Below are 27,541 nucleotides of genomic sequence, written 5' to 3'. Positions count from 1 at the left end.
ACTCGCAGATTATAAGTGTCTGAGGACAGATTTGAATTCACAGAAATAAATCTTTCTGACTCCGGGCCTGCTGTTCCATCCACTGCACCGCCTAGATGCCCAATATCCTGCATATTGGTCATCTAATGACCACTGAATGTGCCAAGCTTAGTTCTCCCTCTGCACACCTTTTGGTCCTCATACATTACACTTGAGGGGAAGCAAAACTTGCTTTGGAATCAGAAGATCTGGGTTCAAATCCCACCTCTGAAGCTGTGATTTTGGGCAAATCAATTTTGGGCAAATCAATTTGGGCAATCCTTGGTTTCAGCTTCCTCATCTGTAAAATGACCTGGAGGGTCTTAGTGCCAAAACAGCACTGTAATTCTCTGAACTGTTCTTCAAGAAGACAAAATGAGACACTTACTAGACAGAGCCTTTCAGAAAAAGGAATCTCTTCCATTTCTTGAAGCTTTCATCATCCTGGCTTCTAGGGCTGTTCCTTACGCTCACCTCCCCCTGTCTCTCACCAGCCAACCTCCTCTCTCCGCTGCTCCTGCATAGTCCCAGCTTTACCAAGTTGAGTCATAGTAGACTGTACTATCTCTTCCTTCGCCTTGAAATCAAAGAGATGAAAGCATATTTTTCTCACATATGGTTCTGCTGTTTCTATTCTCTGTGCCTTTTGTCCATGCCTGCCTCGTACCCCCTGGCCAATCCATGGTCTTCTGTTCCTTCAGAATTCCGTCAGAGTTACTTCCCCTAGGAAGCCTTTTTGGATTAGCCCTGCTCAACTCTAAGCCGTTTTGTGCTTTGAGTCCCCTTGACACCAACAAACTCAGCCTGCATTGTGTAAGTCTTTCTTTTCTTTGGTCCTTGCTACTTCATGAATATTCTGTGTGTGTGTGTGTGTGTGTGTGTGTGTGTGTGTGTGTGTGTGTGTTCCTTGTCTCCCCATTGGACTGTAAGCTTTTCTGTGTGTATATTCTGTCAGGCTGTGAGCTCCGCACAGCAGGGACCATGAGATTAAATCCAAGTCTTAATCTCATTATTAAGTCAGAGCTGCTCCCAACATCAATATGAGTCAACATTGTGATGTGGGTAGCCAGAGATGCTAATGGGATCTAGGGCTGCATTCATCACAGAATTTTAGCACTAAAAAGGACCTCAGAGATCATGTAATCCAACTCTTCCATTTTACAGAGGAGAAAACTGAGGTGCAAAGAGGTTGTGCTTAGTCCTGGGTCACACAGCAAGTTAGTGGCAGCCTCTAGGAAAAGAGCTCTGTTTTCCTGACCACCACCTAGGCCACTGTTCCTTTTATCAGAAGTCTAGGATCTAGGTCAAGTAGTGTCAAGGCCAAGGCCTTAGTCAAACTTCGTCAGATTTTCGTTCAATTCTGGGTATCATAATTAAGGAGAATCTAGGGCATAATGGTCAGGGACTCATCTCCTGACTCTAAGTCTTCCGAGGCATTGTGCTACTTCCAGAAAGGCACTAGGAGAGAGGTGCTATGGGCATAGAATGTGACATATGCTATTAGATACGATTACTATATTAATTGGTTCAGCTTAAATATCCTTATTAAAAGGAAAAATGCAATGCAAGGACAGGAGTAGATTTAAGGGGAATTAACTGGCATCAAAACAAAAGACAACAATAAAACTTTTCAAAAATCGAAAAGATTCTGGGAGAAATCCAGTCTGATACAGGAAAGCTCATTTCAACATCTAAAGACCCCTACTTAGGCTTCTTTACATGCTAAAATAAATGCTGAGACCTCACCAGAAAGAGAGGGGTCACTTCTCCAGAGACCCACGGCAAAGCCTGAGGGGGAGAGGAGGACATCCAGAAAGGAAAGAGAAAGGGAGGGGCAAATATCTTAGTGCATCCCTGTCTGGGATGTATGGCCCAGGCTTCCAATCAGGACTAGCCTACTAATGAGATTTGTCTCCTATGTCCCCAGCCTGTCTGTGGCCTCATTCTCCTTCATTACCTTGATACCATCAGGTGTGGGGTGACCTCTGCTGTCAGAATCTGCTCTGAGATTATCAGCTAGCCTAGTCTCTGACTGAGGGTTGGGAAGGGGGCAGGAGAAGGGGAGAGAAGCTCTGAAGAGACTTCAGACACCAATGAGCTGAAAGGGGAGGAACATTTCTAGTACTGGAGTTTCCTGGGACTATATCCCAGACAGAGATATGCTAAGATTACTTGTTTGCCTCTCCCCTTTTCTTACCTTCTGGACCTTCACTATGTCTCCTCTCCTCAACCTCCCCTAATCTGTCCCTTCACCCTTGGGTTTTGGCCTGGGTCTCAAGGGAAGTGATCCCTCTCTATCTAGTGAGCGTTCAGCATTTACACCTGTTCCTAGCACAGAAAGAAGCTCAAATGGGGGTCTTTAGAAGCTGAAGACAGACAGAGAGATAGGTACAGATTCAGAGACAGAGAGAGAAGCTGTATTAAAGAGACTTTAGACACCAGTGAGCTGAGGGGAGTCATGTTTATGGCACTGGAGTTTCCTGAGCCCCTGAAATCCCACCCATGTGTGTCCATGTACCCAGAATACCCTGGAAAAAGCACTGCATTTGACGTTGAGACTGCTCTTGCATCTAGCTCCACTGCTCTCTGCATTTGTGACTGGTGGCAAATTATTCTCTGCAGGTCTCAGTGTCCTCATTTATATAATGAAGGGGGTTAAAACTCAACTCTACTTATTGTGTGTCTCTCCAATTGTATTCTGCCAGGCAATGAGAGTTCAAGGGAACCAACTGCACAAGCACAGGATGGAAAAGACAAGGCTCTACATTAATTTTTCTGAAAAATATCTGGGGGCTATGTGGACCTTAAGCTCAGTAGGCATCCAAGAGGGCAGTTAATCCAATTCAACAAGTATTTATTAAGTGTCTACCTATCCTGTGCCAGACTTTGCATCCATAACCAAGCAAGGGATCATTCTGTTCTACTCTGCCCTGCTCAGACCATTTCTGGAGTATTTCATTCACCATGGGGCATTGTATTTCAGGAGGGAAAGTGACCTGCTAGATTATACCCAGGGGAAGTTGACTAAGATGGTGAGAGAAGACTAGATAACATGCCAAGAGGAGGCTGAAGGAATCAAAGATGATTAGCCTGGAGTAGAAGTCTTAGGAGACCCATGATAGCTGTCTTCAAACTTTGAAGCTCTATCTTGTGAAAGAGACAGTAAGACATCTTATTCTGCTTGTGTCCCTCCCCCACCCCAAAGGAAAGAGAAGCAGAACCAGAAGCAATGGGTGGTAGAAGCTACAGAAAGGCAGATTTGGGCTTAATATATGAAAAAACTTCCTGACAAAATTTTCCCAGAGTGGAATGGGCCACCCATGAGTCCACCCCAACTCCAGATGATAATCTTTGATCAAAGGGTAGATGATCAATTAAACTCAATTCAATAAGTATTTATTAAATGCCTAGTCCATGATGCAAGACACTGTTGATTATTTTGAAGGCAGCATTCTTGTTCTATTCCAGGTTGGACTAGTTGACCTCTGAGTACTCTCATTCTATGAAGTAGACAGTGCTTAAGGTCCTTCCATCTCTAAATCTTGTGTTCCATAACTGGTGGCACAGCAGATAGCATAGGAGGCCTGGAATCAGGAAGACCTGAGTTCAAATCAGGACACAGATATGTCCTAGCTGTGTGATCCTGAACAAGTCACTTCACCTCTTTTTGCCTCAGTTTCCTCAACTATCAAATGGGAAAAACCATATTTACCTCAAAGGATTGCTCAAATGAGGTATTGGTTAATCACTAAGCCCAGTGCCTGACACACAGTAGGTGTTGCTGTAGAAATATTTATCAGCCTCCCTTCCTATGATATAAACCTGATTTTACAGACAAACTGAGAGAAAGAATAAACCAATAACAAACAGGGGCCACCTCCCAGCCTTGACTCTCCTTTGACTTTTTTTTAACATTATTTTATTTGGTCATTTCTGAACATTATTCATTGGAGACAAAGATCATTTTCTTTTCCTCCCCCCGCCCCCTCCCACCACCTATCCCATAGCTGATATGAGATTCCACTGGGTATCACATGTGTTCTTGATTCGAACCCATTTCCATGTTGTGGGTATTTGCACCAGAGTGTTCATTTAGAGTCTCTCCTCAGACCCCTTAACCCCTGTAGTCAAGCAGTTGCTTTTCCTCAGTGTTTTTACTCCCACAGTTTGTCCTCTGTTTGTGGATAGTGTTTTTTTCTCCTAGATCCCTGCAGATTGTTCAGGAACATTGCATTGCCAGTAATGGAGAAGTCCATTACGTTCGATTGTACCACAGTGTATCCGCCTCTGTGTACAATGTTCTCCTGGTTCTGCTCCTTTCACTCTGCATCACTTCCTGGAGGTTGTTCCAGTCTCCATGGAATTCCTCCAGTTCATTTATTCCTTTGAGCACAATAGTATTCCATCACCAACATATACCACAATTTGTTCAGCCATTCTCCAATTGATGGGCATCCCCTCATTTTCCAATTTTTGGCCACCACGAAAAGCGCAGCTATAAATATTCTTATACAAATCTTTTTCCTTATTATCTCTTTGGGGTACAAACCCAGCAGTGCTATGGCTGGATTAAAGGGCAGGCAGTCTTTATTGCCCTTTGGGCATCTCCTTTGACTTTTTAAAATGCAGATCACAGGGGGCAGCTGGGTAGTCCAGTGGATTGAGAGCCAGTCCTAGGTTCAAATCTGGCCTCAGACACTTCCCAGCTGTGTGACCCTGGGCAAGTTACTTGACCCCCATTGCCTAGCCCTTACCACTCTTCTGCCTTGGAGCCAAAACGGAAGGTAAGGGTTATTAAATAAATAAATAAATAAATAAATAAATAAATAAATAAATAAATAAATAAATAAATAAATAAATAAATAAATAAAATAAAATGCAGACCACAGCCCCATCATTTACCACAAGCTGAGCCTCAGACAATGAGTATCACCTGCAAACTTAGAAGTTTAGCTGAAGTGGGCAGAAACACAATATTTGATGGAACCCATCAGCTGCCTGTATACCTTCAGGAAGCTATGGCCTCCAGACCTCAGAACGTGCCAGGTGGAAGGGAGGAGTGTTTCCAAGCTCAGATGAGCTGAGACTGATTTGCCTTATCTCAGCACCCCTCCCCCCACAGCCGATCTCAAAGGTCTAAGGTTGACAGACAACAGGCAATACCATACCTGAGAGATTAGTGATTGATGAAGACCTCGAGGACACCACTGATAGATTAGTGATGAAAGTGGGACCGAGGACACTGTCAATGATAGATTAAGGGATGAATTAACAGAGAATGGGACAAACTCCAGCTGAAAGGGCAACAACGACCATGACCACAGAGAATATGGTCCCAGCAGCCCCAATCCCTCAACCAGTGTTCCAGGCATGGGGCAGCCCAGTCACAAACCCACACAGACTCAGATATCTACCCCATTTTCAGCCATCGGGATTAGACACGGATCCACCGTCCCCAGGGGGAACAAAGAGAGAAAATGAATATCAGCAAATCATTACAGTCCTTACCCAAAGTGAGTAGCTACTTGAATGTTTGGCTCATATTTCCAGAATGCTTTTCTCTTTACATGACTCATTCCTCAAAACAATCCTGTGAGGTAGGTAGTAAAGGATGATGATGATGATCCCCAGATTATTATTAATTATAATATCAGTGATTAATTATAATAGTACTTGTCCTCCACCTGGTCTGCTTCATGTGCCTCTTCCAGGGGGACACATTTTCAGGCAGCCAGCCAGAGTGAGGTATGTAATCTGGGACCTGCAAACTAGAGCTAAACCAACTGCCCCACATGGGAACAGAATCCTCCATCCTGTCCTTAGGAGAAAAGATAAGCCCAACCCTCTTGTCTATCCAAATTTGTCCAACCTAGCACTTTGAACAATGTACCTCCTCCAGGAAGCCTTCCTTGAAGTCTCCCTTCTCCAAATTCCTTTGCTCACCAGTCTGTATCTAATCACTTATCAATAGGCTATAAGTACATTAAATACTGTCCTCTGTTTCTTGCCTGGGACTTCTCTTATCCAATCTGACTCTCTGGAATTTTTTTCCCCCTCCTCCTTAGCCTGCTGCCTTAATTCCTTCCCTCAACCACCACTCCTCCAAAAACTTCTGAGGCCCTGCTCCCTTGAGTGGTGCCTCCTTCCCTCAAAACCCCATTTCAGGAAGAACCCTCACACCTGGTCTCATTCTCTGACCATCTTTTTTTTCTCCTTCCTTCCACTCCCACTGCCTTGTTCTCTACAAATTCGAATTCTATTTCCTTCTCATCTCCTCTGTCTCCTAGCTCTTCCACATGTCTGGCCCTCCTCCATTAGAATGTAAGCTACTTGAAGGTAAGAACTATTATGTTTGTATTCTCAGAACATAGCCCAAAGCCTGGCACAAAGTAAGCATTTTTAATAAAGGTGCTCTTGTACTCCTCTCTCTCTCTCTCTCTCTCTCTCTCTCTCTCTCTCTCTCTCTCTCTCTCTCTCTCTCTCTCTCTCTCTCTCTCTCTCTCTCTCTCTCTCCTCTCTCTCTCTTCCCCCCACTTCCGCCCCACCCTTTGGACTGGGTCGACTGTGCTTTCTATCCCCACCCCCTTCCCATGCCTAATTTGAGAATGCCTCATTCTCAAAGTAAAAGAGCTACTGAAATATATTGAGCAGGGCAGTGAAATGATTGGATAGATGCTTTAGAAAAATCACTTTGGAAACTGAATGGAGGATATATTGGAGTAGGGAAAAACTTGAGGTAGGGAGACCTATTAGAAACCTCTTTATTGTAGGGCAACTAGATGAAACAGAGAGTAAAGAGCCAGGTCTAGAAACAGGAGGTCCTGGGTTCAAATCGTCCTAACTTTGTGACCCTGGGCAAGTCACTTAACCCCAAATGCCTAGCCCTTAGGACTCTTCTGCCTTGGAACCAATATACAGTATCGTTTGTAAGACAGAAGGTGAGAGTTAAAAAGAAGAAAGAAGTCTATTGCAATAGTCTAGGCAAATGGTGAAGGGGACCTGAACTAAGGTGGTCAGTGTGAGTGGAAAGAAGGGGATGTATATGAGAGCTGTTGTAGAGAGAGAAATTATAAGGCATGGCAATGGGTTTACTACATGGCGTGCATGAGAGAGAAGTTAAACATGGCATCAAGGTTGCAAGGTTGGAAGACTGAAGGATGATGTTAACAGTAATGGAAAATGGAAAAATTCAGAAAAGGCCATGCTCCGTGCTCTGTGCTAATAGTATCCCTCAAATGAGGCCCATTAAACCATACCTAAGGATTCCTGGGGGCTACATATTGACTTGGAAAATCACATATTCATATCATCTATGTTTTATTGTATTTTTATTTATTTTGTTAAATATTTCCCAATTACATTTTAATCTGATTCAGGCCCCACTTAACAAGGGTTGCAAGCCTTAATGCAGCCTGACACCCATGTTTGACACCTCTGCCCTAGGTAATTCTTTTAAGATTACAAATTGCAGAAAAGGTACCAACTTACATTAATGGGTAAAGAAAGTTTCCTCTTCTGGCAATATAACAAGAAAAATACCTATACCAATGAAATTGTAGGTTCAAGACCTTTCCTTATTATATATATATATATACTACATATATATATCTGCATATACATATATACATCCATTCATCTCTCTCTATCTACATATCTATCCATCCATCCATCTCTCTATCTATAATATAAATCTTTAGTTAGATATTCTCTATATATATTATTCACGTATCTATTCATGTCTGACTATAGAGCTATCCATCTATTTATATAACCATCTTATGCATATATGTATGTGTGTATCTATTTATCTGTCTGTCTGTCTATTTATCCATCCATCTATTCATCTCTATTTCTCTCTACATATCTAACCATCCATTCATCCATATTTCTCTCTCTCTTTCTCTCTCTCTCTCTGTCTATCTATCTATCTACATATCCATCCATTCATCCATCTCTCTCTCTCTCTTTCTCTCTCTCTCTCTGTCTATCTATCTATCTACATATCCATCCATTCATCCATCTCTCTCTCTCTCTCTCTCTCTCTCTCTCTCTCTCTCTTTCTCTCTCTGTCTGTTTATCTACATATCCATCCATTTATCTATCCATTCATTCATCCATCCATCTAGGGACCTTTCTACCTATCTAGGTTATTTCCCGTGACTAGAATATAACAAGTACTTGAGCAAAGGTACTGTCACCCATTTATCTTTGTATTTTCAAGATCTAATGCACCACTTGGCACATAGTAGGTATTCAACAAATGCATGGTGAATGATTAATTCTAAACTCCCTGCCAGCCCTGTTATTTTATGATTTTGTGACTCCAAATCAGAAAGCAGAATTGTCACAAAACATGTTAGTAGGCAAAATAAGGCTGCCTTAATAGAACTGAACTATTCTATTAACAAGGGAGGTCGCTGTCCTAGTGTCCTCTTCCCTCATTAAACCACGCCAGGAAAGTTATGGTCTGTTCCAATCACTACATTTTAACACCTAATTCTAGGTCTTGTACTGTTTACTTTCCAGGCTTCCTGTGTGAGACTCTTGTCTTCCCAGCTCAATTGTTTATTGAAAGCATGGCCACACTGGCATCACGAGAGACCAGTGGCTTGAGAGTCAGACCTCTTGTCCTGGCTCTACCAGTGGTCACTCTGTGATTTTAGACAAGTTGATTCACAATTCTGGGACGCAGTTTCCTCTTCTGTAAATTGAGGGGAGTTAAAATCATAAACTATTATTACTGGAAGTGACTGAAAAATACATTAGATGGGGGAGCAGGAAGGAAGAAAGGTTCTTATGATTTTTATAACACCACCGGGCTAGCCGTAGTAGACTCTCAGTAAATACTGGTAATATTGGGATGGAAGGGGTCATCTCCCAAATAACGGGCGGAGGTCTGAGCCTGTCATCCCCCTCCACATCCTCCCCACTGCTGCCTGGTTCTGAAGGCAAAGAGAGGAACAGGGAGTGAGGCGCCAGGCGGGCATCAGCTCCGCTCCACTGGGGGAGGGGAGTGTTTTACGGCATTGTGCCTGTCATAAAGCGAGCAAACCAGGCACAGTAAATCTTGCCGGGAAACAAAAATCAGGGGAAATAAAACCAGCTCAATGGGGGAAAACACAGATAAACGGAATGGAAAGCGCCCGTTGGGACCGCCCGGGGCCCTCGTAAACTGGAGATATACGGTCTTGTCTCACTATCTCGGGCTGCAGCCTGGGCTGCCGACGTGCCAGGAGAGGCAAGGTGAGGCGGGTATGGACTTAGGGACAAGGGGAAGTGGGTGGGGGTGGCATGGGCCCTGTCTGGTTTCTCTCCTGAAAGGGGGTTCCTTCTTCCTTAAATCCAGGAGAAGGAATGACAGCCTCCTGGGTGCTACTTCTGCAGGGCAGATCTCAGGACCTCCTTAACCAGGATCTCAAAGCATCCACTGAGGACCTGGCTTCTAACGACCCATCTCCAATCCTATCTCCTCCAGAAAGGCCTTCCAAACCACTCCATCTCTGCCTCCCCTTTCTCATGCCCCAGGGTACCAAACAGTGGAGCATGTACTTTTAAGTCTTATTTTCTCTGCTAGGCTGTGAACTCCCCCAAGGCAGAGCCCCAAAGGTCTCCTTTTTCCCTTCTTCCTTCCAACCCAGGCAGTGCAGAAGCAGAAAACTAGGGATGCAGGAGTCCCAACTTGCCAAATGTATAAATCTCAGAATGCCTGGGCTAGGGAGTACTTGAAGGGTCATTCAGTTCAGCCTCTTGATTTTGCAGAAGAAGAAACTGAGGCCCAGGAATGCAATGTTAGGAGCAGGGCCCACACATATATGATTTAGCAGCTGACATTTATAAAGATCTTTATGGCTTATAGATATTATTTATTTGATCCTCTGTAGTCCCAAGAGGCAGATAATACAGGCATTATTATGCCCATTTTACAGAAACTGAATGTCTTAGGTTAACTAATATACTCAGAAGCAGCATATAGCTAGTAAGAGGCTAAAACTGGGCTTTGGACTCAGGCCTTTGGATTCCAAATCCTTTCTTCTTTCTAAGAAGTTATCCTGCCTCTGGCCTCATTTGGAAGGAGGGGAAGACAGAGGGAGACAAACCAGGATCAAAATCTTTTAGAGGTCAGGGTAGAAATAAGTCTTTTTTGACTGAAGACATCCCATCCCCAATGTCAAGCCCTCATTGACTGAATCCAGTAAGCAATTATTAAGCATCTACTGTGTTCAAAGGCAGGGTGGTGCAGTAGGAAAGGGTCTGAATCTGGAGTCAGAAGATCAGGGTTTAAATCCTTCTCTGGGCCTCAGTTTACTCATTTATAAAATGAGGGGATTGTACTAGATGGTTTTAAAGTCCTCTTTGGTCTCTAAATATATGACCCTACATACGAGAGGGCACTGTGCTCTCTGATACAGGAGCTTTACCGTAATGGGATGAACAAAAACATAAGGCCTTAGATGGGGAAGAGGGGACTTCTAATTCAGGCCATGGGGCCTCCAAATGGGGAAATGCCTTAGGGCAGTGATGGTGAACCTTTTAGAGACTGAGTGCCCAAACTGCAACTGTCGTGCCACATATGAGTCCCCCATCTTCCCCCAGACAGGGGGAAGAAGCACCCCATTGGGCTGCTGAGCAGAGGGATGGGTAAAGTAAAGTATGTCCTCAGGTGCATGGAGAGGGGGAAGGGACCAGCCTCCTGTAACATAGGTTTGCCAAAATCGCTTTGGGGCATTCATGGGGGAGGCATCCCAGCCTGAAATAAGTCCCCAAACAGCAGAGGGAGAAAGAAATTCTCTATCTGTCTAGATCTCATTCTCTCACCTGTCTTGGACACAAAGGATTCTGACAATCCATTCCCATGCCTCTACACCTGAGCCCTCATTTCCCCCACACCCAGAGAATGTTGGCCTGTGTCCAGGAGATGTCAAGATTTTAGCCTAGCTATACTTCTCTAAATGTACTCCAGATGCTTGTAGCATCTGCCTTGGCTTAAGGTGCAAGGGTATGTATGTGTGCTAAGGGGGAGGGGATTCTTGATTTGTCTTTGGGGCTAAAATTTTTCCAGGTGACCAGTGTTCTCCCACCCACCCAAGTTCCTCTTCCACTAGTGGCCAAGCTGGGTCCAACCTATTGCATTCTCAACCCAAGTTCATCACTCAAGATGAATCTTTCTTCCTCCTAAGGCAATAGGTAGAGATAGGTTTCCTTACAATAGGAAAGACTGTTAAGACTAAGGAAGTAGTGAAAGGTGTTACCTTTTTGATGAGCAAAATTTTGTAGTGGAAAAAACAGCAGACTGGGATTCTGACCCCAAATGAACCAGCCTGAGTAACCATAGGCAAATCGTGAGATTCCCCAGGATTCTGAGTTCAAAGGAACCTGCTTTAATCACCTAAGGCAAGGGTTCTTAACCTAGGCTCTACAAGCACATAGATTACAGGGGATTCTTGACCTTGGATGGGAAAAGAAATTACATCTTTATTTTCACTGAAAATTAGTATTTCCTTCAATTATATATATATTTAAAAACATTCTTGCGAGGTGCAGCTAGGTAGCACAGTATCTAGTGTCAGGTCTGGAAACAGGAAGGCCTGGGTTCAAATCCAACCTCAGACACTCCCTAGGTATATGACTCTGGGCAAGTCACTTAACCCTGATTGCCTATCCCTTGCCACTTTTCTGTTGTTGTTTTTTTTTAAACCTTTACTAAGATGGAACGTAATGGTTTAAAAAAAAACATTCTTGAGAGAAAGAATCCATAGATTTTTCTAGACTGTCAAAGGGGTTTATGACACACAGAAAAGGTTAAGGATCCTTGATCTAAGACATCTTCCTTTTATAGAGGGGATAAAATGAGGCTTAGAAACTGGCTTGCCCAAAGTCACATAGCCAGAAAGTTCTCACCTCAATTCAAACCCGGCTCCTCTGAATTCTAAATGTAACATTTCTACCGTACCACACTGCCTTCCCTCCTCTAAGCCCCAGTTTTCTTATCTGTAAAATGGGGATAATAATCTTTATACTATGTACCTCACAGGGTTGTTGTAAGGAAAGGACCTTGTAAATGGTAAAAAGCTATAAATGTGTGAGTTGTATTACTCTTGGAATGGGTGACCAAGAAAGGTCAAGCTAGGTCTTCCCCTTTTATTGGATCAATGAAGGAAGGAGGGAAAGACAGTAAAATAAAACACTGGAGCTGAATCTCATTTTGGAGGGGCTAAAGTGTGAAGTTAGCTAGACAGAAAGGCTGTGATTTCCCTAGAGAGGCTGTGAACTCTGTTCTCCCATCCCTCCCAACCAGACCTTCTCTCCCAAAAAAGGAATTTTGAGAATATTATAAACTTCTCATTTATTTCAGTACCATCTTGCCTGGAGGCAGAGGAATAGACTAAATGGCCTTCCTGAACCTTTTTGGCTCAGAGACCATCTGCTCCAATCCATGGTCATGCCTCCATCCCCTCTAGTCAGCTGGCAGCTGAGCAGCTGTATCTGAATAGAGGACAATTTCCCTCTAATCAGGTGAAGCACAGAGTGGGAAGTGAAAAAGTGGATTCCCAAGGATGTCCTAGTAATTGTCTCTGAGCAGAGGAAGCACAGATGCCCCAACCTATCTGGGTCTGCCTTGTTCTTCAGGGGTCAAAAGAGAAGATTATGGCAGGGGTCCTAGTGACCTCTGGGCTGACCTAGGAAGTCAAAGAGTCGGGAAGAATAGGAGGGGAGAGATTCCAAGGTCCTGGGGAGAAAGTGACATGCCAGTATGGAAAGAGCACAAAATTTAGAGTCAAGGGGTCCTGGGACCATTCGAAAATAACGAGATCACTTATTTATGAGATGTTTCAAAGCCTTTGGGGCATATTCCTAACACAACTTTATGAAGAAGAGAGTGGAAGTTTTCCTATCCCTATTTTACAGATAGGAAAACTAAGGAGTTAAAGGTGTAATGACTTGCCTATGATCAAAGAAATGGTGGTGATGGAATCAGAATTTTTTTAAACTCTTACTTTCTGCTTTAGAATCATTTCTGAGTATTGGTTCTAAGGCAGAAAAGTTGTAAGGGCTAGGCAATGGAGGTTAATGGAGGACTTGCCCTTTGCGCACAATTCCAAATTGCCTTCCAGAATGCACAGCCTAGATCCTTGAAGGATGGGAGAAATATTTAAATAGTTCAGGGTGAAAAGGACCTACCTTACAGATCTTCTGATGCAGCTATTCTCAACCTTTTTTGGGTCATGGATTCCCTTGGGAGTGACTTCTCAATGATGGTCTCTTTATTGTCTCTGGGAAGGGAAAGCCTGGTGCCCAAGCCTATGGTAAGCTTATGGATCCCTTTTCAGAATAATGTTTAACAGCATGAAGTCAAATACATAAGATTACAAAGGAAACCAATTTAAAAAAAATTAAAAAACCCTAGTTCACAGACCCAAAGTTAAAAACCACTACTCTAGTCCAACTGCCTCGTTTTCAGAGGAGGTAACTGAAGCTTGGAGAGAAATGATTTGCCATGACTCATACAGGTCATAAATAGCCCAACCTGAATTTGAATCCAGGTCCTTTGGCTCCAAATGTGGTTCACTTACCACCACGATTAAGCAGGGCTTTCATAGATAAGCCAAAATTTGACCCCAGGACTTCTGGTTCCAAATATAATTCTCTTGCCACCATGATTAAGCAGGGATTTCATAAATAAGCGTGATTTGAACACAGGTCCTTCAACTCCCAATCTTGTTCTCTTGCTATCAGGTGTAAGCAAAATTTTCTTTCAAGGATCAGCTAGAACATACAGACAATTTGATTCAGGAGAACGAAAGTAGGACCTTAGATAGCCAGAACGAGGAAATACACCAGCCAAAGGACCACAGAGCCCCAGAGACTAGCCTGCTCAGCAAGTCAGGGAGCTAGAAGGAAGGTATTTTCATTTGAACCTGAGGGGAGTGTATCTGGGACCCTGGTCAGTGGGGAACCCACCTCTCCAAGGTCCTAAGGCCCAGAAAGACCCCCTTGAGCACTGGGTCAGAATGAGAATGAACAACTAGGAAACGATGGTGACCCAAGGGGCAAGGCCTGGTAATGGCAGGAAGAGAGGAACAACAGGAAGAACACTGAAAAGACTATTAAGACATCGCCAGGTGTAATGTTGCTCACTGCCACTGAAGCCCGTCTTTTTTAACACTGATATTCTCCTGGCGATGCTCTATAGCTGTGAATCATGAAATGCCACAATCTTAGAAGAATCACAACTTCAGGTGACCTAAAGGGCAATGGAAAGACCCCGGGGTGGGTGTAAGTCGGCTGCAGCCCCATTACCAAGGATGGCTGGTGCGTGAAAAGCGGTCTAAGAGACATCAAGGACGCGTATGATGGGGAAAGGAGGCAGGTCGGCCATGTAGGCAAAGAGATGAACAGCCTGCCTGCTGCACCGGTACCCATGAAATATTCAGAGGACCAGAGAAAAGCCTGCAGCACATTGGGGTGGATCCTTGATGTAGGATTTATGGAAACATATGGACGAAACACGTCCTGGATAAGAGGGGATGGATGGATGGTGGGAGGACCCATACCGGGATGTGCTGAAGCATTAAACGGAGACAGGCTGTTTGTGGGTTAGCTCGACTCTATTTTGCATGTACAACAAGGTTCCCGCATGCATTGGGAGAGGTTAAACATTCCCTTGAATGGACTGGATCAGGAGATGTAGCGGAGTGGTCACTCGCTTCTTCAACAAACTGAGCACCAGGAGGTAGGGGATGAGGTGGTAGGAGCCAGGATGAATAAGACCTGCTCCCTGCCCTAAAGCCAGAATAAAAAAAGACTTGATCCCTGCCCACAGACTAGAAGGGGTGGTAAAACAGATATCAAAATCCCCATGATATAAGACAGTAGTAGACTAGAGAAAAGAATACTCCATTGAAAGTTATAATTTTGTCCCATTCTTGTTCTGTCATTAACTCTCTGTATGACTGAGCAAATCACTTAATCTCTATTTGCCTCAGTTTCCTCATTTATAAAATGGTGCTATCTCCTAGGGTTGTTGTAAGGATCAAATGAGATAATAATTATAAAGTGTTTAGCATGGTATCTGGTCTATAGTAAGTGCTATATAAATATTTGTTATTATTGTCATTAGTGTTACTCTACTTATTTTTAAAAATTATTTTTAAAATTAACAGCATACCTGTTAAAGGGTTTGTGGTGGGGTTTTTTTAAATGAAGTAGGAAAAAAAGAAAAAAAAAGGTTTTTTGTTGAAAAAAATAAAATTAAATATAAAAACAAGGAGGTTAAATGAGATGATCTCTGAGAGTTTTCCTAAAGGGGTCAAAGCATCTAAAGATATTATTTCTAGGGCCCTTGGAAGGCATCATGCCTCCTCTTTGGAGGAGAGTAAAAGGGTTCTACTCCCAGAAAAAGTGTGGGGCACCACAGATTTAGGTTTTTTAAGAAAAGGATCTTAGAGATGAGATAGTTCAGTATCCTTATTTGACAAATGAAGATAAAAGAAGTTAAATTACTTGCCCATGGTCATAAATAGAATTCAAAGCAAGTTCATTTGATTACAGAATTAATGAGAGAAAAGAAAAGATTGGGCTGGACAGAGGGTGAGGAGCAAGGGAGTTGGAAGGGAATCCACCCACAACTCAAACAGGCAACCTGGTCTGGATTAGAAGTGTGGGTAGCCACAACAGGAAACTTTTGGTACCTAGGGCAGTCCCAATAAAGTGGAGTCAAGACATGATTAAAAGGACACTGACTGGCCCTTTCTACTCCTCACTAACATTATGCTATTGTAAAACTCATATTATCACTGTGATCTTGGCATCAGTTCCTACATGCCTCAGGGCATCATTCAGGTAAATTCAGGGTAATAATAATAAAAATAAAATAGGGATAATAATAATAATAGCTAACATTTATATAGCATTTTCAAGTTTGCAAAATCTTTCACATATATTACTCTCAATCTGTGTCCTCAGGCCTGTCTTCTTTTAGGTAGGTAGAAGGTAGCCCCTCATACAACAAAGTTTCTTACTTGCCAGGTCATTAAAGACCATATGAGATAACATATAGGAAGTATTTGGTAAAACTTAAACTGCTGAGGCAGTTAGGGCAGTGGCTAGAGTGCTAAGTCTGGAGTTTGGAGGTCCTGGGTTCAAATCTGATTTCAGATACTTCCTAGCTATGTGACCCTGGGCAAGTCATTTAACCCCATTTGCCCTCAAAGGTTTCTTTCTGTCTTAGAGTTGTTACTAAGACAAAAGTAAGGGTTTAAAAAAATCTTAAACTTCTACATAAATATGAGCCATATTTGTTGGCAGACACAGAATTCAATAGATGGCTAGTCTACAAAGGAATCAATTGAAGAGACTGGGAATGTTTCACTTTGGAGGGGAGAAAACTAAGGGAGCCTGACAGCTTTCTTTCAATCTCTGAATCCCCCTTGGAAGAGAGCTTGGACTTATTCTGCTCAGCCTCAGAAGGGAGAACTAGGGGCAATAAACAGACATTACAGGGAAGCAGATTTTGGGCTCAATATAAGGAAAAACTTCCTAATAATCAGACCTTTTCAAAGATGGAAAAGGTCTTGGGAGAAAGTAGGGTCTCTACCATCAGATTGTTTTCAAAAGGAAGCTGAATGACTGACTGCTCTCTGGGGATGTTATGGAGGAAATTTCTATTAAGGTATGATATGAATTAAATTATCTCTGAGGTCCCTTTCCGCTATGATATTGTGATTCCACGAATAATATTCACAATAGTGTACATTTTATGACATTATAAGGATTACAAAGTACTTCACTTGCAGTAGACCTGTGTGGTCCTTGGTGTAATGATCACTATTCCCCATTGGACCACTGAGGAAACTGGGTCTTCAAGAAGCTCTATCAATAGCACATAGCTAATATGGATTGTAACTAGGCTTTGAACCCAGGTCTTTTGATTCTCAGGACAACCAGTGTTCTTGGATCAAAGATCCATGCTCTTTATTACACCCTGCTAACTTTGACATCCCTTTCTCGATTGCAAAGGGATAAGAGAGTTTTATAAGTTATTAGCTAACACCATCGTTATATGTTAACAAAATATTAATGATGATGATGATGATGGCAATGACGATAACAATAAGGTAAGGGTAGGGGGAAATTAGGGAAGCTAGGTGTCACAGTGGCTAGAGTGCCAGGACTGTAGAAAGACTTATCTTACTGAGTTCAAATCCAGCCTCAGACACTGGTCACATTGGGCAAGTCACTTAACGCTGTTTGCCTCAGTTTCCTTATCTATATGATGAGTTGGAGAAGGAAATGGCAAACCATTCCATTATCTTTGCCAAGAAAACCCCAAATGGTGTCATGAAGAGTTGGGCCAACTGAAAAATGAATGAACAATCACAGGGGGATATTACTGTGGGAGAAAGGCGATTGTGAAACTTTCAGTATCTGCCATCTCACATGTATATATTCTTCATATCTCTATGAAATGTTTATGAGAATAATCTACATAGGTATCAAGGGCATCCTTGATGAAGGCAAGACAAAGGAACAGGCAACCTTCTGCAAACAATATTCTACCATAGATCTCACCTTCACAGTTATACAATTGCCCGAAAAGTGCAAAGAATACAAGATTCCTCTGTTCTTACTTACTGTTTATTGGCTATAAAAAGGCATTTGATAGGAGAAAAATGCTACTTTAAAGATTCTTCTCCCAGTTGTCTCCCATGTATAGGCTAAATCATACAAGGTATCCTGAAGAAATTTTGTTCAACAACCCTCTGACGATTACATCAAGTGAAGCAGAAAACTGGGAGATGTATGATAGCCAAAGTGGTGTACTACTGTCATAAAGGATGTCCATTGTAGAATCCAAACTCAATATGGATCCCTTGTGGATGGTGAAGTCATCCAGGTGTTTCTGTTTGAAGATGACACCATGCTGATTGCATCAAGCCTGGACACAGTAGAGATCCTACTAACTAAAATCAATAATCATTTAACAGAATTCAGTCAAACTATCTCATAGTCAAACTATGGGGAAAAAAAACAAGTGGATGAAGAATATCTACTGCCAAGACTAAAACATACAATTGGAAGGACGATCCATAAGTTGGTCCACGAACATCTGCATCTTAGATTGCTATAGTGGATGGACAATGAATTGACTCAGAAATTAACAGGAGGAGGGGAATGAATAGGTTAGACTGCCTTTGGGAAATTATGCAATGCTTTTAATGACTTTTAACTTCCCTCTGAAATAAAAGCCAATCATTTTAACATCAATATTCTTCTGATGACACTGCGTGAGGACAAGTCATAGAGTTCCACAGTCTCCAAATGATTAGAGTTGCAGGTCACCCAAAGGAAAGAGAGAGGCCCATGATGAGCACAAGGAAACTGAATCATGATACCAACAAAGAATAACACAGAAGAAATAGTGTAAAGGATATCATTAAGGAGGTGTGACCAGAGAAGGAGGTAGGACAGTCATGTTGCAAAAGTTAGAAAGAACTGATGGACAGCCTGCATATTCCACTGGTATCTATACAATTTGAGAAGTCTAGAGGAAGCTCCCCCCAACACGATGGGTAGCTCATCCCCAAGTCCCACCCTAGTGAGGATTTATGGGGGATAAGTACAAGAATTGTTGCATAGATGGATGCAAAGTGGTGGGTGGGATCTACCATCACTAGAAAAAGCCCACATCTAAGAGACTATAGAGTCACCAAAGCAACAAGATTAATGTTCATGGCTAAAGCGTGGAAAAATTTGCCCAAGCTTGTCATGAAGTTCTATAGTATGGGCAGTCCACATAGTTTTATCTCCATTTTACAGAGGAATAAATGGACTCAAAGAGGTCAAGCAACTTCCTTAGAAGTGCCAGGAGCAGTTCTCCTGGCACCCAAACTAGGGCTCTTTCCACTTAACCACCATTCCTATCCGTTATTCATCTCTCACTAGCTGTAATATTTACAACTATGACAAGATGGGAGTGGGATAAATGTCTAGGGTAGGGGAAGGGGATAAAAGGGAAGACAAATTTTGCCAATGGGGCTAGCCCTAGGTGCCCCCAAACCTGGCTATGAGCTCCATTCCCCCACCATACCCTGCTGCCACTATCCATACTGTATTTGAACCACAAAAAATCAAACCATGAAGGGGATCCCACATCTCCCTCCTGAAGAAGCCATGGCTTTCTCAATCCCTGTGAGCAATCGACTGCCTCTGTTACCAGGAAGGGGGAGGGATGGTGAGGAGGAGGGGCCTTCACTGAGGCTGCAGGCACATTGAGGAAGACAGCAGTGGAATTACAAATCTAGAGAGATTTAAGGAGAAAGAAAATTTTCTGGCATGTGCAGGGTTTGGGGAGTTGAACTGGTTTTCCCCAATGGAATTTCCCACCTTCTTACTGAATGGACTTGGCTCTAGGGAAAGACTAGTAGGAGTGAAATGTATGAATGTATAGATGTAATACACAGAGAGAAAGACCAAATGAAAGAGTGGGAGGGAGGGACAGAAAGAGAGGCAGAGGTATAGAGGATGGAGAGGGGAGACAGAGAAAGACAGGGAGAAGGACAGAGGAAAATAGACACACAGAAAGTCAGGGAAAGGACATACACAGAGGATAAGGAAAATGGCCAGTACTGAGCAGAAACTGATTGTGTTGGAATATAGAAGACACAGAGAAGGATGAAGGGTAGATATACAGTAAAAGAAAGAGAAAGAAAGAGAGGGATAGAGGGACAAAGAAACACACAGAGAAATAAACAGAGAGAAAGAAGCAAGAAGGAGAAAGAGAGCCACACAGAGAAAGATCCAGGAAAAGAGAAAGAAAGAGAGAAAGGGAGGGAAGGAGGGAGGAAGGAAGGGAGAGAGGGAGGAAGGAAGGGAAAGAGAGAGAGAGGGAGGAAGGGTAGGTCACAAGAAGAGCCAAAAGACATGCAAAGAAAGGCATATCAAAAGAAAAATACAAATAGAAGGAAGAAAAGAGGGAAGATAAAAAGAATAGGAAGGAGAGGGACATATAGAGATGTGAGTTGGGGGACAGAGATATACATGAGGGAAAAGAAAGAAATACACAGAAGACAAACAGAAAGGCAGAGATGTGAAAAGGGAGACACAAAAAGACTCACAAAGTTGCATACAGAGAAAGCAGAGGAGAGACAAAGAGACAGAAAGAAATGAGAGAGATACAGAGAGAGCAACAGAGGGACACAGAGACAAAATAGAGAGGGATGAAGGACACAGAAAGAAACACAGTGGGCATACACAAAGAAGGATAGAAATATGGAAGAGGGGAACAAAGAACAGAGGAACACAGATGGAAAGGGGAACAAAGAGAAAGGAAAGATACAATAAGAACCATAGAACAAGAGAAAGAGACAATGCTTAAAGGGAGAGATACAGAGTGAGATACAGATAATGTAGAGACAGAGAAACTGGAGCACAAAGACAGAGAAACTTAGGTAAAGAGAGAGGAAATGGAGCTCAAAGACAGACAGAAAAGGTTGCAAAGATGGAGTAGTAACTACACAAAGAAAGGGAGAGGTTTGGGGGTACAGATACAAAAACAGAAAATAAAGATATGAGACATGCTGAATAAAGAAATAAAATGATAGAAACAGAGACAAAGAAACAGTAAAGATGGCAAAGTAGGAAAAGAACGACAGAAACAGCAACATAGATAAAAAGGTACAAGATGTAGGGGGGAGGGAGGGAGAGGAGAGAGAGAGAGAGAGAGAGAGAGAGAGAGAGAGAGAGAGAGAGAGAGAGAGAGAGAGAGAGAGAGAGAGAGAGAGAGAGAGAGAGAGAGAGAAAGAGAGAGAGAGAGAGAGAGTCAGGCAAGAATAAGGAGAGAAATAAATATCCAGAAAAGCCCACTGCAAACACAGGGGAAAAAATAGACCCAGGATTCTGGCAGGGCACAGCTACAAAGGAAATCTCAAGCAGCTCTAGTCTCATTTGCCTAGGGGAAAGGAAAGGGGTGATTGAGGAAAAAAGAGGACATTTTTTGCTGAGACTGAGAGAAAAATTGTGGGGATTAAAGTCTTGTTGGGTGGTAGGAAGGAGAGGTTAAAGTGGGAGGCAAAGTAAAGGGTTCAGGAGGGAGGAAAAGAGACCTGGGAGAGGACATTGAGAATAAGGTGGGAGAGAGGTTGGAACAGATAGAGAGCTGAAAGAGAGATCAAGGGAAAGGTGGACTGGTTTGTGTCTCATTTCAGGAGAAAAAAGGACATGGGAAGGTTTGCGTACCATCTCAATGGGACAGTAAATCTGTCAACAAATATTTATTGGGTGTCTACTATATCCTGGGTGAGGCAAGGCACAGAAGATGGAGGCATACTGTAAAGAGCAAGGAATTTGGAATCAGGATATCTAGCTTGATGGGTTGGTTTTTCCTAGCTCTGCTACATACTACCTGGATGACCTTGGTCATGTCACTTAATAACTGGGATAGCGGGGAAGCAGAAGCCTATCATCACTGGGGTGTACTTCCCCTCCCCCTCCCCCCCTCCATTATCCTCCTTTGCCCTCTGATCCCAGGCTACACTGACTCCACCCAGGCTTCTTGACTACTCACACCTTGGATGAAATGGGACTCATCAACTCTCTTCCACCTGGCAAAATATAAGACTATTAACTTGATCATCTGCCCTGTCCCTTCTTCCTAAGATCCTCTAGGTCATATCCATCTGCCCAGCCTCTACTCTCTCAAATGGGCCCCTCCTCAACCCCCATGCTGTCACCAGATTCACTGTTATAACCTAGGGATCCCTGGGCCTTGACACCTGCCGAACCAATATATCCTTGGGATTTCCAAGCCATTCTCTCCTTCCCAAAGCTGAATTTTCTTTTATATGTTGCCTCTCTCCACTGGAATGGAGGTTCCTTGATAGCAAGGTCTGTTTATATTTTTTCCTACTTGTCTCTATGACACATAGTCCATTGTGTGGCATATGGAAAGAGCTTGACAACATGTTTTTTCATTCTTTCATTTATTTAGTCATTCAAATGGCTAGTAAATTAGAGGAGAGCCAGGTCGGGAATCCCTGAATCTTGACTCCTAGTCCTGTGAAGGAAGTGAGATTTAAGTCAAAGAAAGGTAAGAATTCCAAGTTGAGGAGGGAAAGGGAGGAAATTCAAAGCAGAAGAAACTGTGCTTTGAACAAAGTAAAGGTGAAGGGCTTAGGATAGCACACATTGTGCTCCTGGCTAGAGTGGCTGGAACATATAACATACAGAGGGCAGACTAGAAAGGGAAGGTGGTACCAGAGTGTGAGAAATCTTCAACACCAGGCAAAGGAGGCTGAATCTTACTGGGGAGATAATAGAGAGCCACCAAGGATTCTGAACAAAAGAGAAATATGATCAGGTCAGTATGTATGAAAGATTAAGCTGGCACAGTAATGTGAACAGGGATTCCTTCCTAGTACTGACTTTGCCACGGACTTCTTGGGTAATGATAATAATAATAGCATTTATGTAACACTTATTTTGTGCTAGGCATTCTGCTAGGTACGTTATCTTGTTTGATCCTCACAACAACCCTAGGAGGTAGGTGTTGTTATTATCCTCATTTTACAGATGAGGAAACTGAGGCAAGCAGAGATTAAAGGTAATTCAACTAGTGTCCGAGGCCAGATTTGAACTCGGTCTTCCTGACTTCCTAAATCCAGAGCTCGTGATCTGACACAAGCAGACTTGTTCCCCTCTCTAGGGAAACTTGGGCTCAGTTTCCTATGTTGCAAAATGAAAGAATTGGCCAAGAAAAATCCTCTATGTCCTTCCAACTCTGCCATTCTGGGTAACTGACTAGTAGTCTACATACACTTTAGCAGAACTCAAAGGTCTAGCAAATTAAAGACATAAGGTTGTACTAGTGTATAACCAGGGGCAGCCTTCTTCCTATTCAGAGGAAGAAAGATTATGTGGAGGAGAGATGTCCATCAGCCCTAAATCTGAGAGCAAAAGCTCTCCTACTCCTATTCCACTCAGGTCTCAGCTTAAAGGGTCTACTGAAAGAGAATAGAGAAAGAATAGAAAAGCTCAGTTAGGGAAGAATGAAAAGAGAAATAAAAAGCCTGAAAGCTTACTCCAAACAAGGATGGGGGAGAGATGGAGGGAGGGAGGGGGAGAGAGACAGAGAGAGAGAGACATAGAGACACAGAGAGAGAGAGAGAGAGAGAGAGAGAGAGAGAGAGAGAGAGAGAGAGAGAGAGAGAGATTCAATCCAAGGCAAAACCAAAGAAAGACATATGGATTTACCTAGATAGATGTAAACATGGATCTAAATAGATGAAAAGATACACAGATCTATCTAAAAAGATAGTTCAAGTATCTTCACAATTTTACCTTGGATTGGATTGTGCGTATGTTTGTTTATGTCTGTTTCCCTCCCTCCCCCTCTCCCTCTCTCTCCCCCCCTCTCTTCCCCTCCCTTTCTCTCCCTCTCTCTCTTTCCCTCCATCCTTCCCCCTCTCCCTCTCTCCCTCTCTCTCCCCTTCCCTCCCTCCATCCCCCTCTCTTTCTCTCTCTCCCTCCCTCCCCCTCTCCCTCTCTCTCCCTCCCTCTCTCTCTCTCTTTCTCTCCCTCCCCTCTCCCTCTCTCTCCCTCTCTCCTCCCTCCCTTTATCTCTCTCCCTCTCTCTCCCTCCCTCCCTTTTCTCCATTCCCCTCTCCCTCCCTCCCTCCCTTCCCCCACCTCTCTCTATTTGAGCTGGGAGGAGCACCAGAAGTCATCTAGTCTAACCCCTTTACTCTATACACAGAAAGGTTAAGTAGCTTTCCCATGTTCATATGGGTAACACCTAGGAGAGGTGGAATTTGAATCCAAGTCCACTGACTCCAAATCTAATACTCTTTTCTTTGCATTATGATAAATCTTTTTCTCTCTTCCCTCTCCCCCTATCTAAACCTACTCAGAGGAAAGCCTCTATGATTCATCATTTACATCCTTAGGGGGAATACAAGTCCCTGAGTTTCTCCTCTTAGCAGGATTTACATTCTCAGCCTATTATCTATCTGAGGAATAAGACTCTTTTTGTTCCCTCTTAAAGGGATAAGTAAGAGAGAGTATGGAGATATGGAAGCTCCCTAAATCCCTGATTTCTTAGGCCCCTGGATTCCTATCCTATCATTAGCTTCCGAACATATAGGTGACATCAGTTCCTGTCACAGAATAATAGAGAGGGAGAAGACCTCATGAGTCATCTATCCACCCCCCCCTACTCATTTTATGAGTGAGGAAACTAAGGCTCAAAGGGAAAGTGACCTGCTCAAGGTTAAATAGGAAGTGGCAGTGTCAGGACTCAAACCAAGGGTTTTCTGATTTCAAGTTCAGTGTTCTTTTAAATAAATATGTATCCACACATGAATATTATGTGGAGTGGGGGAAAAGGGGAAGAAAGGAAGTAGAGGGAAAGGGGATGGGGGGGGAAGAGAGACAGAGAAGAGAAAGAGAAAGGGAAGGAGAGAGAAACAGAAAGAGGAGAGAGGAGAAAAAGAGAGAAAGACAGAGAGGAGAGAGACAGAAAGGAGAAAGAGAGGAAAGGGGAGAGCAGAGATAGAGAGGTATAAACAGAGAGAGAGCAAAGAGAGACTGAGTGTCTAGTGCTCTTTCAACTGTGCCAAGCTGCATTTCCAAATGGCCCTGAGTCTAGACCCCACCTATAACAAGGAGGGTGCTTCTGTGCCAATAAAAGGCCCCTTTTCTTGAGAGAAAAGGGACAGCTATGTACATTTCAGTGCCACCCTCTTCCATACAGCTCCCTACCTTCTACCAGGCTCTTCCTAATCCATCATTCTCCCTCCCACCTTTTTCTCTGGGCCCTTTGCCCCCTCCTCTGACCACCAGACAGGAATCAGACCCAAAGAAAGCTCTCTGGGGCTCCCTGGAGGATGGGAGATTGGCTCTCAGCTTTATTATAAACATTATTTCAGCCGAGTGGGCCTGGCGGCTCCCATTTAAAGGTCTGTCAGGGTTTCCATTAGAGACCCTTTCCTGGAGCTGATGGCAGGGTCTGAACAAACAGCTCATGCAGTCAGTAATTGCTCTGCAAAGGCTGGAAATGAATTTTTAAAAAGAAAACAAGAAAGAAAACAAAAATCCCACAGCAGATTCCAGACCCAATTTGATCTCAAATTAACTAGTCTATGGGATCATAGATTTAGAGTTGAAAAGGACCTTAGAGGTCATGCAGAACAACCTCCTCATTTTATAGATGGGGAAACTGAGGCCCAGAGAGATTTATGTAATTTGGCTCAGGTCACAGAGGAAGTAAACAGCAAAGCCAAAGATTGGAACCCAGGTCCTCTGACTACAAATCCAGTACACTTGCCACTACCCCACACTAGCTCCCATCTTAAGTTCTAATTGGGAATCAGATACCATTACAACCAAACTATCTGAAACACTGATGTATGCTGAGAAATTAATTTGTGAGCAGGGGGCATATTCAGGTCTACTTGTCACAGAGGAATGGATATCTCCCACAGTCCCATGGAATCAGGACACCCAGGAGCTACTTTCTGTGTGACGTCAGGCATATCATCCCTCCTCCCCACCTTTCCAGTCTTCTTATATCCATGTTCCCCTATATACTTAGTGACCCATTATTAATGGCCTCCTGGCTGCTCCTCAAACGAGACAGTCCATCTCTCAACTCTGGACATTTTCTCTGGCTATCCTTCACACCTAGAATAGTCTTCCTCCTCACCACCATCTCCTGGATCTCCTGGTTTCTCTGGCTTCTTTCAAGTCTCAGCTAAAACCTCTTTCTCTTTGATGAGAGAGAGAGAGAGAGAGAGAGAGAGAGAGAGAGAGAGAGAGAGAGAGAGAGAGAGAGAGAGAGAGAGAGAGAGAGAGAGAGAGAACATACCCTTACAAAAGGTAAATATTATTCATTAGGGGGAGGGTAGACTATGCTGCAGAATTTTTTGAGGGAAAGGAAGTAAATAGCAGTAGCCTCAGCTTTCTGGGGATAGGCCCAAACAGGGAAAAAAGGGTCTCTAGCTCAGGGATTGAAGGATATTGGGGGGCAGTGAGGTAGCACAGTGGATATATCATCAGGCCATGAATTGAGAGGGTGTGGATTCAAATCTGGTCTCAGACATTTCCCAGCTGTGTGACCCTGTGCAAGTCACTTAGCCCCTATTGCCTACCCCTTCTGTTTTAGAATTGACACTAAGATAGAAGGTATGATTTAAAAAGAAAGAGAAAGAGAGAAGGAAAGAAAGAAAGAGAGAGGGAGGAGGAAGGGAGGAAGGGAGGAAGGAAGGAAGGAAGGAAGGAAGGAAGGAAGGAAGGAAGGAAGGAAGGAAGGAAGGAAGGAAGGAAGGAAGGAAGGAAGGAAGGAAGGGAGGAAGGAAGGAAGGAAGGGAGGGAGGAAGGAAGGAAGGGAGGGAGGAAGGAAGGGAGGAAGGAAGGGAGGAAGGGAGGAAGGGAGGAAAGGAGGAAGGAAGAGAAAGGAGCTATCCAGACAGCAGAACATAGGCAGAGTAGAATCTCACAGGATTACCACTCCATAAATGGGGGTCAAAGGTTTCAGAAGGTGCTCTTAATTTGGCAGAAAAATATTACAACTTTTGTATATCTGTATATGCATTCACATATATTTCTCTCTCAGGTAGGTCCTTAGAAACAATTATTCAGCAAGCATTTATTTCCACAATGTACTATGTGCCTGGAACCAGGCTAGAGGCTGGGGATACAATTGAAATAATATCTATTTGCAAGAAGCTTATATTTTAAGAGGAGTTACATGAAAGACACAGAATAAAAATAAAATACAAATAAATACAAGGCACCAACAACATGGCTGTTCTCTCCCAATGACGTCTCCATCCCTCTTCTCTTTTTTCTTTTAGTCGAACATCTCCATCTGTGTCCAAAGGGCACCTCCAATTCAACATATCCAAAATATAACTTGCTCCAACCCCTCCAAAATCTTTCTCCTTCTGATTTTGCTTTCTTTGTCAGTGGCACCCATCAAGCTCCCAGGCCCCCAGCTTTCTGAACCTGCTACTACTGTAGGTTAACCTAGCACTGTTCTACTCATGGAGGACAACCACATACTGTCTTACACAAATCTTTCAACCATGAAATCCTAGCATCTCAGAGTTGGGAGGAACTCCAGATAGTACCTAATCTAAAATCTGTCTATAATATGAATTCTAACATCCTGAAGATACCAAAAAATAGATTTTTTAAAATTCCAGTTTCAAAGGAATTTTTATGGAGAAAGAAAGCCATGGTATATATAGAAATATGCCTTATAATGTAAGGAGTGCTGAAGTCAAAAGAGAGTCTGATGAAAAGGTACAGGAAAACTTGAGGAAAGAACACTTAGCCAGCATGAGAATGAGAAAAGGTGCCATGGAAAAGGTTGCCCCTAAGCTGGCCAGACAATGCTCTGGAATAATTCTGAAGGACTTTTGCCAAAGAATGCTCTCCACCACCAAAAAAAAACTGTTGGAGTCAGAAGCAAATCAAAGCATACTATCTTATCTTACACATTGGTTTAATTATGGTTTTATTTGAGGGT

The 27,541-nt window shown here is 43.1% G+C and overlaps 1 protein-coding gene across 1 annotated transcript in view; it reads right to left on the bottom strand.

Moving 5' to 3' along the window:
• The window catches only part of VSTM2L (V-set and transmembrane domain containing 2 like), an 82,703-nt gene that overhangs the window by 39,314 nt on the left and 15,848 nt on the right, over positions 1-27,541 (bottom strand). The window lies entirely within an intron of this gene.

This window comes from Monodelphis domestica, chromosome 1 (genome assembly GCF_027887165.1).
Source record: "Monodelphis domestica isolate mMonDom1 chromosome 1, mMonDom1.pri, whole genome shotgun sequence".
Lineage (NCBI taxonomy): Eukaryota > Metazoa > Chordata > Mammalia > Didelphimorphia > Didelphidae > Monodelphis > Monodelphis domestica.
Note: the sequence above shows the minus strand (reverse complement) of the source record. Positions and strands in the feature narration are given on the sequence as shown.